Below are 12847 nucleotides of genomic sequence, written 5' to 3'. Positions count from 1 at the left end.
GTTCGACGAACACCATCAAACCCCATTGAAAACAATAGCAGGCAAACACAAACACATACAAACACATTATACATATACACATACAGTTAATAAACATTGCAATTATACTTACAGGTCCCGCGACGCGTCCTGCAGTCTATCTCCCGCCGTTTCTCCTTTCGATCATCGCCGTGCCCTCCCAGTAACCAGCAATGATGAAAGGACCTTCCGTGACATCATAGCATTTGACTAGTCACGTGTGTATTATCTCACTGGTAGAATTGAGTGATTTTCGAGTCGAACGGTTCGCCAATTTCAAGTTCGAGTGATTTTGGGCGGTGTTTGAGTTGTTCGACGAACTCGAACGATTTGCTTCAAGTTTGGCTTTTCGAGTTACCGTTTGAGAACGGTTTGATCACCAAAAGCATGGCTTTTCACAGTAAGTATGTGCACACGCTGCCTATCTGCATGCGTCCTGCGTCCCCAGCACAATCCCTCTCTCTTTCCTACTCACCGATCACGGGCGCCTCGCTGCACGGCTGTCACAAATCTTTGGCGGCTTTTCCTCTTCTGAAAATGGCTGCCGCTTCATTATTCAATCAGGTATTCCCTGCCTTCCCCACACACCGGCGCCCATGATTAATTGCAGTCAGACACGCCCCCACGATGAGTGACAGCTTTCTCACTGCAACCAATCACAGCCACTGGTGGGCGGGTCTATATCGTGCAGTAAAATAAATAAATAAATAATAATAAAAAAAAAAGAATGCGGTTCCTCCTAATTTTGATACCAGCCAGGATAAAGCCACATGGCTGGAGGCTGGTATTGTCAGTATGGAGAGCACCACGTTATGGGGAGCCCACCACCCTAACAATATCAGCAGGCAGCCGCCCAGAATTGCCGCATCCATTAGATGCAGCAGTCCCGGGACTCTACTTAGCTCATCCCGATTTGCCCTGATGCGGTGACAATCGAGGTAATAATGGGGTTAATCATGACAAGCGTCTCCCTGAGACACCTTCCATGATTAACATGTAGGTAAAAGTAAAGAAACACACAGCAAAAAATCCTTTATTTGGAATGAAAGACAAAAAAACACCTCATTTACCTCTTTATTAATCCCCAAACAACAATCCAGTTCCGAAGTAATCCACACGACGCTTTCAGCTTTGCTACATGAAGATGGCGGAGCGCTGTAGAACATGAACGCTCTGTGTCCTCTCCACGCAGCACGTGAAGTGAGCCGTGCTGTCACCGGAGACTTCACTCTGCAATGCAGAGGTCAACACTACCAAATCTTCCTATACCTTCATTAGAGGCAGTGGCTCAATGGTTAGAGCTACTGCCTAGTGAGCATTAGTTCACGAGTTCAGGTCCCGGCTGTACGGGTAAAGAATTTAATTTATTTTAAATTATAATTATTATTTATTTATTATTAATATTTAATTTAATTTAATTATGCACTGAGGGGAGGAGCCGGACATCAGCTGTGAGCCACGGGCCACACCTCTAAAATTGGAGCAGTTCACGGAATGCTCTCTCCTCTCTCTCTTCTCTCTCGCTTTTCTCTCTCTCCTCTCTCTCCTCTCTCTTCTCTCTCTCTTTCTTCTCCCCTCATCTCTCCTCTTCTCTCTCTATTCTCTCTCCTCTCTCTCTTCTCTCTCTCTCTTCTTCTCTTCTCTCTCTCCTCTCTCTCTTCTCTCCTCCTCTCCTCTTCTCTCTCTCTGCTCTCCTCTTCTCTCTCTCCTCTCTTCTTCTCTTTCTCTCTCTCTCTCCCTCCCTCTCTTCTCATTTCTCTCTCTTTTCTCGTTCCTTCTCTCTCTATTCTTTCTCTTTTCTCTCTCTCAGACCTGGCGATGATCAGCTGATGCGGTCACCTGACGGAATCAGCTGACACTATAAGTCGAGCGGTGTGGCTGACTTTTTACCGTCTGGCCGGCTAAACTATCAGCTGCTGCTGTCGAACAGGAGTCTGCACAGAAGAGTGTATCTTGTTTTTTTTTCTGTTTTTTTGCACTTATGCATCAGCTGATTGTATAAAAGCCGTTTATACAATCAGCTACTGTGTCATGTGATTCAGGCCCTTGAACCTGACATATCATCTGATCACTTTGCGTTACAGCAAACGGATCAGATGATATTGGATCCGGATTGGACGGCGCGGGACCCTTGACCCAGGATTACTGTTGAGGGTTTTTTTTTTATTTCAATAAAGATGGAGTCACTAATTGTGTTGTGTTTTATGTCTAATAAAAATGTTTTTCTGTGTGTTGTGGTTTTTTTTTCTGTACTAGAAATTCATGGTCATGTCTATTATTGGCGTAACACCATGAATTTCGGGCTTAGGGCCAGTTGAAAATATACAGCTACCCCTAACCATATTATTACCCAGCGAGCCACCCGTCACCAGGGCAGCTGGAAAAGTTGGATACAGCCCAGAAGATGGTGTTTCTATGAAAGTGTCATTTTCTGGGGCGCCTTCGGACTGCAATTCGCAGTGGAGGCAGGTACAGCTGCCCCCAACCCCCAGCTGCCTATTTGTACTCGGCTGGGAGCTAAAAAAAATAGGGAAGCCCTATTTTTAATTATTTTATGAATTTCATGAAATAATTTAAAAAAAATCGACATGGGCTTCGACCCATTTTTGTGTCCAGCCAGGTACAACTAGGCAGCTGGGGATTGGAATCTGCAGCAAAGGTTGGCCCGAGCTTTCTTGGCCCCTCTGTTGCGAATTACAGTCCGCAGCCACCCCAGAAAATGGCGCTTTAATAGAAGCTCCATCATCTGGCGTTGTATCCAACTCTTCCAGCAGCCCTGAAGTCGGGTAGCTTGCTGGGTAATAATGGGTTAATACTTGCTTTGTTTTACTAGCTAGTATTAAGCCAGAGATTCTTAATGTCAGGCAAGTTTGACCCGGCAATTAAGAATCTCCAATAAAGGGTTAAAAAAAGACAGCACACAGAGAAAAAATACTTTAATAGAAATAAATACACAGACGCACTTATAGACTCCATGTTTATAACTCCCTCTCATCCCTCCATGATCCTGGTCTTCTGTCTTCTTTCTCCTTCAACCCATGCAGGTCTACTACATCAGGAACGGGGAAGCCGACCATGTGCCAGAGCATCTCGCCAGTACACGGAGATTCACAAACGAGCACCTTGTACCGGAGAGATGCACTGACAGGACCTAGCATGACGTCTAGCCATGTGACCAGTCTGTAGCCAATGAGATAATACACACATGACTGGTCACATGCTATTTTGACGTCATGGAAGGTCCTATCATCAGTGCTGGTTACCGGGAGGACGCAGCGATTATCGGAAGAAAAGCGGCAGGAGACAGAGTGCACAATGCATCACGGGGACCTGTAAGTGTAATGGCAATGTTTATTAACTGTATGTGTACATGTATAATGTGTTTTTATGTGTTTGTGTTTCCCTGCCATTATTTTCAATGGGGTTCGAAGGAGTTCATCGAATGTTCGTCGAACGGAGCCTCCGTTCGACGAACTGAACCGAACTTGAACGCTAGGGGGTGGCTCATCTCTACTCTTTGGCTACAGACTGGTCACATGGCTATGACGTCAGGTCCTGTCAGTGCAGCTCTCCGGTATGCGGTGCTCGTCTGAGGTTTTCCGTGTACCGGCGAGATGCTCTGGCACATGGTCGGCTCACCGTTCCTGCATGTCAGTGCTCTTTCCAGAGTCAGCCCACATGCAGGGACTGGCTGCCACAGCCGGTGAAGAGCGGTGCTAGGAATCAAGTGATCGGAGATCCCCATTGCTATAGTAACCCACCTGTCAGGTTACTATGGCAACGGTGGCAGCAGTGACATCACCGCTTACCAACCCGCAGCCTCTGCTCACTTACTAAGTGATTAGACAGCATGGGAGCAGCAGCGTCTTCCTCCTATGCAGTGCTGTCTGATGTAGCAGAGCTGCATGGGTTGAAGGAGAAAGAAGACAGAAGACCAGGATCGTGGAGGGGTGAAAGGGAATAATAAACATAGTCTCTAAGTGTGTCTGTGTATTTATTTCTATTAAAGTATTTTTTCTCTGTGTGGTGTCTTTTTTTTTAACCCTTTATTGGAGATTCTTAATTGCCGGGTCAAACTTGCCTGACATTAAGAATCTCTGGCTTAATACTAGCTAGTAAAACAATTCTAGTATTAACCCATTATTACCCAGCTAGCCACGTGGCATCATGGTCGCTGGAAGAGTTAAATACAGCGACAGAAGATGGCGCTTCTATGAAAGCACCATTTTCTAGGGTGGCTGCGGACTGCAATTCGTAGCGGAGGGACCCAGAAAGCTTAGGCAACCTGCGCTGCGGATTCCAATCCCCAGCTGCCTAGTTGTACCTGGCTGGACACAAATATTTGGCGAAGCCCACATCATTTTTTTTAAAAATTATTTCATGAAATTCATGACATAATTAAAAAAAAAAGGACTTCCCTATATTTTTGGTTCCCAGACGGGTATAAATAGGCAGCTGGGGGTTAGGTGCAGCCATACCTGCCTGATGTACCTGGCTAGTATACAAAAATATGGCGAAACCCATGTAATTTTTCTTTCCAGTTTTTTGGTAAAAAACTTAAAAAAAATAAAGAATGCTTCCCTGGATTTCCCATTGCCAGTGAAGGTAAAACCAAGCAGTGGGGGTTAGCAGCCAGTAGCTGCCTGGCTTTACCTGATTGGAGATCAAAATACGGCGGGAGCCCACACATTTTTTTTTAACAATTTTTTTAAATAAAAAAATGAAAGGGCTTCCCTGTATTTTGATTGCCAGCCAAGGTAATAGCAGGCAGATAGGGTGTCAACCCGTAGCTGTCTGCTTTATCTGCACTGAGAATCAAAAATACTGCGGAGCGCTACGTCATTTTTTTAATGATTTATTTTTCCAGTACTGTGATGTCAGGCAATCAAAATACAAGAAAGCCCATTTTTTTTTAGTTATTTAAATAAATAATTAAAAAAAAAATATGTTGGCTCCCACTTCATTTTTTGTATTAGTAGCTAAGGGTAATCCAAGCAGCTGGGGGCTGGGATTCTCGGCAGCCCACAGCCACTCCTGGAAATAGCGCATTGTTTCCTAGCGCCATTTCCAGGCACTTTATCTAGCTCGTCCAGCGGCCGTGATGGCGGTGGCTCGCTGGGTAATAAAGGGTTTAATACCAGCTTTGTATTCTCAGATGGTACTAAGCCCGAAATTCATTCTGTCACATCAAATTAGACATAATCACCATGAATTTCTAGTAAAGATAAAAAAGAACAACACACAGAAAAATATTTTGATTAGAAATAAAACACAACATAATTAGTGACTCCATCTTTTTTGAACTAAAGAACGCCCCCACTCCACTGTAGTCCTGGGTCGAGGGTCCCGCAATGTCCAATCCGTATCCAATATCACGGTTTGCTGAAAGGCAAAGCGATCAAATGATGTCAGGTGTTCAAGGACCTGAATCATATGACACATCAGCTGATTGTATAAAAGCCGTTTATACAATCAGCTGATGCATCAGTAGGAAAAAAAAACCTACACATTTCTGTGCAGACTCCCATCCGATCGCTGCAGGACTCGGAGGTAATCAGCTGATGCGGTCACCTGACAGCCTCAGCTGATAGTTTAAGCCAGCAGGGCGGTAAAAAGCCGGCCTCACCACTGGACTTATACGATCAGCTGATGCCGTCAGGTGACAGCATCAGCTGATAACCGCCAGGTCCTGCAGCCATCGGATGAGTACCGGTAGTCTGCAGACAGGTGAATATGATTTTTTTTTTCTACAATTAACCTTTGATTTCGCAGCTGCTTTGACCTCCTGTCTGGACAGGGCACCAGACGGGAGGTGGAAGCAGGGGTGGCAGTACCGGGAGATCCACTCTTCTGTGTTTACTAGAGATGAGCGATGTTCGAGGTTTGCCAATTTCATGTTCGAGTGATTTTGGGGGGTGCTCGAGATCGAACTTGAACTCGAGCTTTTTGCTAAAAGCTCGATAGCTCGAGTTACGTTCAAGAATGGTTCGATCAGCAAAAAGCCTAGCTATTTACTACCTTGCTTTTCGCTGTAATAGTGTGAGTCACTGTGATTCACGCTGTTACCAAATTTCAGCATATAGTGTGCGGGGGGGATGCGGTTTAGATTTGTGCTGCAGCTGAGTGCTAAGATAATCCAGATCGCAATTTTGTTTTTTTTTCCCTAAGCGCACGTACAGTGGGGTGGGCCAGGATGTCAACCAATCACAGACACACACACAGCTAAGTGTACTTTTTGCCAGACAAGCAAGGGCATGTGTCATAGGCTGTAGTGATGAGCGAGTACTAAAAAGCTCGGGTGCTCGAAGCTCGGGCCGAGCCTCCCAAGATACTCGTGTACTCGGCCCGAGCAACGAGCCCAATGTTATCCTATGGGAGACCCGAGTATTTTTGTGAAATGACCACCGGCAGCATGTAGAAACCCTAAAAATGGCACAAAAGTCTCAGAAGAGTGCTCAAATGACATGGCAACAGCATGGGGAAGACCCCTTGAAGCATTTATCACTCAAAAGTCACAGCTGTGAACAATTTTGTCCGCGTTTTACGCCATTTTTACGGACTCACCAGAAAACCTTCCAAAATGACACCAAAATGAATTTTCATGGCGGAAATGTTAAGGGCACATACCCAATAGTGAGATAGAGCTAATGTATGTTACTTTTTGAGATCAATACATGAAAGATTTTACGTAAAACATTGTGTGGCACTCCGATGTCCCTGAGAAGAGACGTACATAAAGGCCTCTGAGTCTAATGTGCCCATTTTGAGGAACTGAGTCTTTGTAGTATTTTCCTTTGCCAGAGCAGTCCAAAATTTTGAGGTTCACCAATGACCCTGCATACAGACGTGCATGAGGGCCTGTAAACCTGAAGTGCCCATTGGAAGGAAGTGGGTCTTTTGTAGTATAGCCCTTAGGCAGGGCAGCCAAAAATTGTGAGGCTCCACGTTGTCCCTGGATAGAGACGTGCATGAGGGCCTGTAAACCTGAAGTGCCCATTGGAAGGAAGTGGGTCTTTTGTAGTATAGCCCTTAGGCAGGGCAGCCAAAAATTGGGAGGCTCCACGTTGTCCCTGGATAGAGACGTGCATGAGGGCCTGTAAACCTGAAGTGCCCATTGGAAGGAAGTGGGTCTTTTGTAGTATAGCCCTTAGGCAGGGCAGCCAAAAATTGGGAGGCTCCACGTTGTCCCTGGATAGAGACGTGCATGAGGGCCTGTAAACCTGAAGTGCCCATTGGAAGGAAGTGGGTCTTTTGTAGTATAGCCCTTAGGTAGGGCAGCCAAAAAGTGGGAGGCTCCACGTTGTCCCTGGATAGAGACGTGCATGAGGGCCTGTAAACCTGAAGTGCCCATTGGAAGGAAGTGGGTCTTTTGTAGTATAGCCCTATGGCAGGGCAGCAAAAAATTGGGAGGCTCCACGTTGTCCCTGGATAGAGACGTGCATGAGGGCCTGTTAACCTGAAGTGCCCATTGGAAGGAAGTGGGTCTATTGTAGTATAGCCCTTAGGCAGGGCAGCCAAAAATTGGGAGGCTCCACGTTGTCCCTGGATAGAGACCTGTTAGGTTCTTAGTGCCTCCGTGCTTGCATTTAAAAACCGCACGTGTGTGCCTGTTGGTGGCAGCTTTCCGCTGCATTTGTGTGAGTTTTGCAAAAACTTGGATATAACGCACAAGTCTAGTGAATACACATCAGCACAGCATTGCAAAATGCGCAAGGGCGTTGTCAACGAACAAGGAAGTGGACGTGATGGTGGTGCAGGCAGAGACCGAGGTTGTGTGCAAGCTCTAATTTCGCCACAACAAAGGGCCACATCTACTCGCTCGCACGTCCTGTACCAAATTCTTGGGGACCGCAGCAGTACACCGCTCTTGAACCAAGACCAGTGTCAACAGGTTGTTAGTTGGATAGCGGATAATGCTTCCAGTCATATTGGCACCACCACAAACACTCTGTCTTCCACACGGTCAAGTGTCAGTAGCCGTGATACTGCACCGCACATTTCAGAACCTGATCCTCCTTCCTACCACCAGGCCGAGTACACGTCCACGGACATTACTGATCCCACACTTGGACACTCGGAAGAGCTGTTCACGTTTCCATTCACACATTCTGGCCTCTCGCCAGCTCCTGTTGAAGTGGGCCATGACGAGATTGTATGTACAGATGCCCAAATATTTGAGCAGCCACGTTCTCACGAAGTTGGCAACGTGTCTCAACAAGGGGTGGACGATGATGAGACACAATTGTCAGGAAGTCAGGAGGAGGAGCAGGGTGCGGAAGAGGAAGACGACGTGGTGGATGATCCAGTAACTGACCCAACCTGGCAGGAGGATATGCAGAGCGAGGACAGCAGTGCACAGGGGGAGGGAGGCGTAGCATCCCAACAGGCAGTAAGAAGCAGAGTGGTGGCCCCAGGCAGACGTCAGGCAACTGTTCCCTGGAACAACACGACACAAGGTGCCTGTACAAATGTTAGGTCTTCCCGAGTCTGGCTGTAATACTATTGTATGTATTGAGGATTTCGATTGCGTTAGGGCAATGACAACCAAAGACGAGTTCTTGGTGCAAGACGTTTATAATATGCAACCAGCAAATATGTACATAAACGGAACAAAAACACAGTAGAACATAAATACAGGAAATATCTTCCAGGGACGGAGCGAAAGGGAATTCCGTGCACCGGACTCCCCCAGTGAGACCACCAAGAGCGAACCCCTATACAGGGACTGTCTGGCAATCACCCCAGAAGGCCTAAATGCGCAGCAGCCGGGACACAAAAGGGCAATAGGTAAGTCCAAAAATGTCCGTACGTGATGTGAGTCCAGAGTGGTATTAAACGGAAGGAACCGGGCAGAAGTGCCGACCATAGACGGCAAACGGAGTCCGGGCACAGCTAGATGATACCAGATGAAGTCCAGAGTCGGTGTCGGTTGTTTTCCAAGAGGATCCGAATAACAATCAGGAACCAAAAGCAGCAGGGCAGAAGCACACTTGAAGCAGTATACTCAGGCACTGGACTGAGCTTTAGGGGCGGCTTTTAAACAGATGGACAGGAAGTAGGGCAACAGAACAGAAAACTCCATGTTAACAAAGGGCAAGCTCTTTCAAAAGAAAACTGGAAAACCAGGAACTCTGACACTGGCAGTTTTTTAAGTTGGCTCCAGATGATTCTAAAAAGGCCATTTGCAACACCTGCCATGCCAGCATCAGCAGGGGTACCAAAACTAGCAGCCTGACCACCACCAGCATGATCAGGCACATGTCAGCCAAGCACCCGACTTTGTGGGAAGTACAACAGAGTCGAGGAGCAGTGCTTGCTGATGTCACTGCTACGTCTTCGCTGGTTGTGCATGCGAGCCAATACCCTGTCCATGCTGCCTGCGAACAAGCCTCCTCCGGCCCTGCACCTGCAGTTACCCACGCAGAAATAACACCATCATCAAGCACGTCCTTGTCCCAGCGCAGCGTTCAGTTATCCATTCAGCAAACCTTTGAACGCAGGTGCAAATACACTGCCAACGCCCCACATGCCACACTTCTAAATGCTAACTTTTCACGACTGCTTGCGCTGGAAATGTTGCCTTTTAGGCTGGTTGAGACAGAAGCATTCCGTGACCTGATGGTGGCAGCTGTCCCACGTTACTCGGTCCCCAGCCGCCACTATTTCTCCCGGTGTGCCGTCCCCACATTGCATAACCATTAACCACGTGTCACAAAACATCACACGTGCCCTGAACAACGCTGTTTCAGCCAAAGTCCACCTAACCACAGACACGTGGACAAGTGCATGTGGGCAAGGCCGCTACATCTCGTTGACGTCACACTGGGTTAATATTGTGGAAGCTGGGACCCAGTCTGAGCGAGGGACGGAACACGTCCTTCACACACCAAGTTTTGCAGGCCCTACCTCAGTCAGGGTTTCACCCACACTCTACAGCTCTGGAATGTCATGCTCCTCAGCCTCCTCCTCCTCCTGCACATCCTGATCCACTTTACCCTCCACACCAGTCCCAAGCTGGAAGTGTCGCGGGCGGAGGAGGGGACGGTGCGCTCTCCCACTGCTCGGGTCCGGCTGCCGCTGCTCTACGGCTGCTGCTGCTCGTTGGCTCGAGCGATGGCCGGATCCCGGGCACTCGAGCGGCACTACTCGCCCGTGAGTGAAAAGGGGTGGTTTGGGTTTTGGGGATATTGTCCGTGACGCCACCCACGGTTGTGGTGATTGTGTGGACACCACCGCTGCTCTGGACGGGGATCCCGGGAGCCTGTGACAGGGAGCAGCTTTGTTGTTATTTCTCCCCTCCGTGGGTAGGGGGGTTGGTTGTCCCGGGGCCCGGTGATGGGGTAGAGATGGATGACAGGCGGGTTGCGGGGCCTGATGAGGTGCAGGGTCGCAGGGTCAGCGCTGTGCCGCACGGCACGGAGGTACTCACTCAGCCCAATGATGATGACACAGTTCACGGTAAAACAAGTGGCTGGATGGACGGGTCCCTCGGACGGCTGCGGTTGTTCCTCCCTGCAGGTTAGTGATGACTGTCTCTCCCTGCACCTAAGTTCAGTGTTGGTAGTGATGGTTTCCCACCGGTAACCCGCTCCCCGACCTGGATATGGGCCGGAGGAGCCCCTTTTGCCCACAGGCGCTGGCCCTGGGAGACGGTTGCCCTTGGCGGTGGCGGTGTCTCCCCTTCACGGTTGGACGGTTGCCTTCTATCGGGACTTGGCAGTTTGGAAACCCTGAGGTCCCCTTCACTAACGGATTTGGCAAATTCACGGCGACACCAAGCCTTGCCGGGATCCGAAAGTCCTCTGCCAATGGTGCTGGCTTCTCTTTGTATACCGGTCCGGTACGGCCGGGTCACCACCCGTCCACGGTCCTTACGGCAGACTCCAATCGGCCTCCACTGCAGACGGTCACCACATCCTGCCAACCTTGCTGTCCTGTCCGGGCCACACACCCGGACCAACTTCAGGTTCTTTGCTGTCACTTTTCTCCTCTCTACTACTTTCCTCCTTCCACTTCCTTAGCTTAACTCTCACTGCCTGTGTTTTCCCTCCTCCTTGGTGGGTGGAGACCAACCGCCTGGCTCCACACCCTGGTGAGGACAACAGCCCCTGGGGAAGGCAACAAGGATTTTGTGTTTTGACTATGATATGCCTGCAGGGAGTGTGGGGTGTTTAAGTGTTGTGCTCTGTGGCCCCTGGCTTGTCCAGGGCGACACAGAAGCACTGCAGCACTGCCTCGGCGAAGCGGCAACAGGCAGTGCTGAAGCTAATCTGCATAGGTGACAAACCCCACAATGCAGAAGAGGTGTGGACAGCTCTGAAACAGCAGGCAGATCACTGGCTCACAACTCTGAACCTAAAGCCAGGAAAGGTCGTGTGTGACAATGGCCGGAACCTGGTGGCGGCTTTGAGGCGAGGCCAGCTGACACATGTTCCATACGTGGCCCATGTGCTCAACCTCGTGGTTCAGCGGTTTCTAAAGTCATACCCAGAGCTGTCTGATCTGCTGGTAAAAGTTCGCCGCCTGTCTGCACATTTTCGAAAGTCACCTACTGCTTCAGCCGGCCGTGGCCGGCTTTCAGCGCCGTTTGCATCTTCCGGCTCACAGACTGCTGTGTGACGTCCCCACGCGTTGGAATTCAACTCTGCACAAGTTGGTCAGGATATGTGAGCAGAAGAGGGCAGTTGTTGAGTACCTGCATCACTTAAGCCATCAAGAAATGGGTCAAACTCCACACATAACACCTGAGGAGTGGAGATGGATGTCCGACCTATGTACCATCTGCCAAAACTTTAAGGACTCCACCAAGATGGTGAGCGGCGATGACGACATTATTAGCGTCACCATACCGCTTCTCTGCCTTCTAAAATGGTCTCTGCTCAAAAAACAACCATGATGCATTGCAGGCGGAGCGCGATGAGTTTGAGCAAGAAACAGTAGTGGGTGTGGGTGATAACACACAGCCCAGCCTCGTCTCATCACAACGTGCAGTGGAGGACTATGACGAGGAGGAGGATGAAGACATGGAGCAACTCTCTGGCCAAATTGAGGATATGACATGCAGTCATATCCTCGGTTCAGCGTGGCTGGCCAGAGGACCGGGTAGATGATGAGGAGGAGGAGGACAGCATGTTCAGTCATCGTGTTGGTCAGGATACTGAAGTGATGGCTGTTAAGAGTCTGGCACACATGGCTGACTTTATGGCAAGCTGCCTGTCTCGTGACCCTCGCGTTAAGAACATCTTGGCCGACAATCATTAATGGTTGGTAACACTGTTAGACCCACGCTAAAAGGAGAAATTTATGTCTCTTATTCCCGAGGCGGAGAGGTCAGGCAAAATGCAGCAGTTCCAGAAGGCCATAGTCACGGAAGTAGGCAAAGCATTCCCCTCACAAAACGCTAGTGGCATAGGTAAGGAATCAGTGGACAACCAAGGCGTACAGCCGAGAGCGGCACAAGTCCAATCCGCCAGAGGTAGGGGAACAGTCTTTAAGATGTGGGACAGTTTTCTCAGCCCCTCACATACCACAGCCCCTGAGGTGAGGGGTAGTGCCACAAGAAATCCTAAGTTTGCCCAGATGCTCAAGGAGTACCTTGCAGATCAAACAACTGTACTCCGACATTCCTCTGTGCCTTACAATTAATGGGTATCCAAGCTGGACACGTGGCATGAATTGGCTCTCTACGCCTTGGAAGTCCTGGCCTGCCCTGCCGCTAGCGTTTTGTCAGAGCGTGTTTTTAGTGCCGCAGGTGGAATCATTACAGATAAACGCACCCGCCTGTCAACTGTAAATGCTGACAGGCTGACTCTGATCAAGATGAACAAGG

The sequence above is a fragment of the Anomaloglossus baeobatrachus genome, chromosome 10 (assembly GCF_048569485.1).
Source record: "Anomaloglossus baeobatrachus isolate aAnoBae1 chromosome 10, aAnoBae1.hap1, whole genome shotgun sequence".
NCBI classification, from domain to species: domain Eukaryota; kingdom Metazoa; phylum Chordata; class Amphibia; order Anura; family Aromobatidae; genus Anomaloglossus; species Anomaloglossus baeobatrachus.
Note: the sequence above shows the minus strand (reverse complement) of the source record.